Here is a 3,655-nt window from a genome sequence, read left to right as displayed (position 1 = left end):
ATATATACACACACACAAGTTCAATCTGTACTTCAATGAATATCTGGTCTGCATTATAAAAATAGGGAGGAAGAAAGATGAGGTGGGGAGAGGTGTTTATTTATTTCACCTTTATTTAACCTGGCAAGTCAGTTAAGAACAAATTCTTATTTTCAATGATGGCCTATGAACAGTGGGTTAACTGCCTTGTTCTCAGGGGGCAGAACGATAGATTTTTACCTTGTCATCTCAGGGATTCGATCTTTCAGTCACTGGCCCAACACTCTAACCACTAGGCTACCTGCTGGTTACTGGCTCAACACTCTAACCACTAGGCTACCTGCTGGTAACTGGTCCAACACTAACCACTAGGCTACCTGCCGTGAGATAATGTCAAAGACAGAAAGGGAAAGAGGTCAGAACAGAGGAGCAGTGAAGACAGCATATGAATTACAGTGCTACTAAACTTCATATTCTCTCAGGTCATCACAATCTCCTAATCAACCTTGGGTCCCCAGTTGGCCCAACATTTTTTTTATATATATATTTTTAAATGTTATTTAACTAGGCAAGTCAGTTCAAATTCTTATTTACAATGACGGCCTAGGAACAGTGGGTTAACTGCCTTGTTCAGGGCCAGAACAACCGATTTTTACCTTGTCAGCTCAGGATTCGATCAAGCAACCTTTCAGTTATGGCCCAATGCTCTAACCACTAGGCTACCTGCCACCCCGGTTATCTTCGAGTGGGTGAGGTGGGCGATGACGGGACTGGGGGTTGGCATCCTCTCTCACATCAAAACATACCTGCAGACGAGAGAGATGGCATGAATAAGCTTTGTGTCTTTAATTCTAAAACAATCATCAGGTGGTGAAATACAAAACTGACCTTGCATCATTAACTCTGGGACTGCTGCATCTCTATCTGTATTTCAATGTAAAGCATCTCTTTAATAATACTTCCTGTTGACCCAAGTGACCTCTCACCTCTGATCATGCTGTGTCCTCCGTTTCAGGCATAGTAGCGGGATAGGTTATATCAGCTGTGTCGGTGAACCCATGGGATTTAGGGAGAAGGGGAGGGGTTCACCGACACAGCTGATATAACCTAGGGGATTTAGGGAGAAGGGGAGGTGTTCACCGACACAGCTGATATAACCTAGAGGATTTAGGGAGAAGGGGAGGTGTTCACCGACACAGCTGATATAACCTAGAGGATTTAGAGAGAAAGGGAGGGGTTCACCGACACAGCTGATATAACCTAGGGGATTTAGAGAGAAGGGGAGGTGTTCACCGACACAGCTGATATAACCTAGAGGATTTAGGGTAGAAGGGGAGGTGTTCACCGACACAGCTGATATAACCTAGGGGATTTAGAGAGAAGGGGAGGTGTTCACCAACACAGCTGATATAACCTAGGGGATTTAGAGAGAAAGGGAGGTGTTCACCAACACAGCTGATATAACCTAGGGGATTTAGGGAGAAGGGGGAGAGGTATGAAGTGAAGGAGGGTGACTGTAATTGAGGAAATATGGTAGTTAAAGAGACAGTGCTCAACAGGAATCTGTGTATTTGTGTGGCCTCACCTAGTGTCTGGATTTCCTCCCCTGCTGCGTTGTTGGCCCCCATCCGTGCAACATCCTGCAGAGCAGCAGACCTCTCCTCTGGCACACGGCGGGGGGGCTGCAGGGCCCCTCCTGGTCCTTGTGTCCGTCCTCATGAAGTTATGCAGGACACAGGTAGCCTTCACACGTGCCTGAATTCCCCCACGAGGAAATCCCAGATGGCCCTGGTCACGCTCACGACAATTCACCCAACACGGTAACTGTAGGCAATCGTTTTGAAAGAATCTCCAGTTGCAAGGTACAGTATCTGTAGGAATATGGAAGATAATGTAATTAGACTTTTACATCCCCAGGTTATTGTGGATTACTAACGTATAATATCTCTTATAACAAATCATGATAACATTGGACAGATAGATGCATGTGCAAACACGTGCATGTATAGCATGTGACAACAGCAGGATCATTTTAAGGATAGCATCACAAATGAATACACAAATATCAGTTGAAGCTTGATGATGAGGCAAAGACAAAAATGTGCACCCCTTTGAAACCCCAGGACCAGGACAGAGAACCACTGCTCTTCATTGGGACCTCTTCATCTGCAGACTCTTCTTTTTTTTTCTCCAAGATCGCATAGCAGTTCAGACGTCTTTTGTCCTCGTCTTGTCGTGTCCTGTATATATATATATTTACAACTTTTTTTCACATACATTTTATTTTTATTTTCCATCAACTCATCTTCTAAACACTCTCCTGCAACCAGCCTCACCAATTTATATTTATAAAAAAGTATTATTTACCTCAGATCTGCAATCCTTCAGGAAGCTAGCCAGAAACTCCAGGAGGCTGGCCAGAAACTAGCCAGAAGCTAGCCAGGAGCTAGCCCAGAAGCTAATCAGAAGCTAACCACGGTTTGTGGTCATCGGCTGTCCTTTAGTTCGAAAATCTATCGAAAATCTATCGCCAGTTTTGTACGGCGCAGCGCGGCTCGGGAAACGGAACATACCGGACCATTTTTTTCTCTCTCCATGTCCCTGGATTTCAACTGCTCTCTGGACGTTCATACCCGGATCTCACAGCTAGCTAGCTGCTATCCGTGTGACAGTCGGCTTTCGTCGATTCCGGAGCAAACATCGATTGTTCCGGTGCTAGCCAGCTCCGTCAATCACGCCTGAGTTCCATCATTCACTCCTGGGCTGCAGTCACCTATCCGGACCCGTTTCACTGCCTACGCGGAGCCCCACCGGGCCTTCACAACCGGACTGCCGACGTTATCTACCTGAAGGAGATCCGGCTGGCTCCTCTGTCGCGACGTTACCGGAACGCCCATCTGCGGCCCGCTAACCGTTAGCTGTCTTTCCGGCTGCTATCTGAATAGACAATCGGACAATTTATTTATTTGAATTATTATGTTTTCTTCTCGGGCCTCTATAACTATATCTATTGTTCTTATTTTTGTTGTTGTGTGATTTGGATTAATCCCCTCTACCACACGGAACCCCACTAATCTACTGACCGAACGCAAGAGGTGGCTAACAACAGACTCCATCCTATGCTAGCTTGCTACCGGTTGGCTTGGCTAGCTGTCTAAATCGCCGTGACCCTAAACCAACCTCTCCACTCACTGGACCCTTTTGATCACTCGACTAAGCATGCCTCTCCTTAATGTCAATATGTCTTGTCCATTGCTGTTCTGGTTAGTGTTTATTGGCTTATTTCACTGTAGAGCCTCTAGTCCTGCTCACTATACCTTATCCAACCTATTAGTTCCACCACCCACATATGCAATGACATCTCCTGGTTTCAATGATGTTTCTAGAGACAATATCTCTCTCTTCATCACTCAATACCTAGGTTTACCTCCACTGTATTCACATCCTACCTTACCTTTGTCTGTACATTATACCTTGATGCTATTTTATCGCCCCCAGAAACCTCCATTTACTCTCTGTTCCAGACGTTCTAGACGACCAATTCTTATTGCTTTCAGTCGCACCCTTATTCTACTCCTCCTATGTTCCTCTGGCGATGTAGAGGTGAATCCAGGCCCTGCAGTGCCTAGCTCCACTCCTATTCCCCAGGCGCTCTCTTTTGACGACTTCTGTAACC

The 3,655-nt window shown here is 45.7% G+C and overlaps 1 long non-coding RNA gene across 1 annotated transcript; it reads right to left on the bottom strand.

Annotated features, from left to right (window-relative positions):
* Positions 1-273: 273 nt before the first annotated feature.
* LOC110499440 lies at positions 274-2,137 on the bottom strand. Its single transcript, XR_002469960.2, has 3 exons — positions 2,087-2,137; positions 1,565-1,850; positions 274-785 (listed from the first exon to the last, which is right to left on the bottom strand). It is a non-coding gene; the product is annotated as an uncharacterized LOC110499440 (long non-coding RNA).
* Between the last annotated feature and the right edge of the window lie 1,518 nt (positions 2,138-3,655).

The sequence above is a fragment of the Oncorhynchus mykiss genome, chromosome 20 (assembly GCF_013265735.2).
Source record: "Oncorhynchus mykiss isolate Arlee chromosome 20, USDA_OmykA_1.1, whole genome shotgun sequence".
Taxonomy (NCBI): Eukaryota; Metazoa; Chordata; class Actinopteri; order Salmoniformes; family Salmonidae; genus Oncorhynchus; species Oncorhynchus mykiss.
The sequence above is the reverse complement of the archived record's forward strand: the minus strand, read 5'-3'. Positions and strand labels throughout refer to the sequence as shown.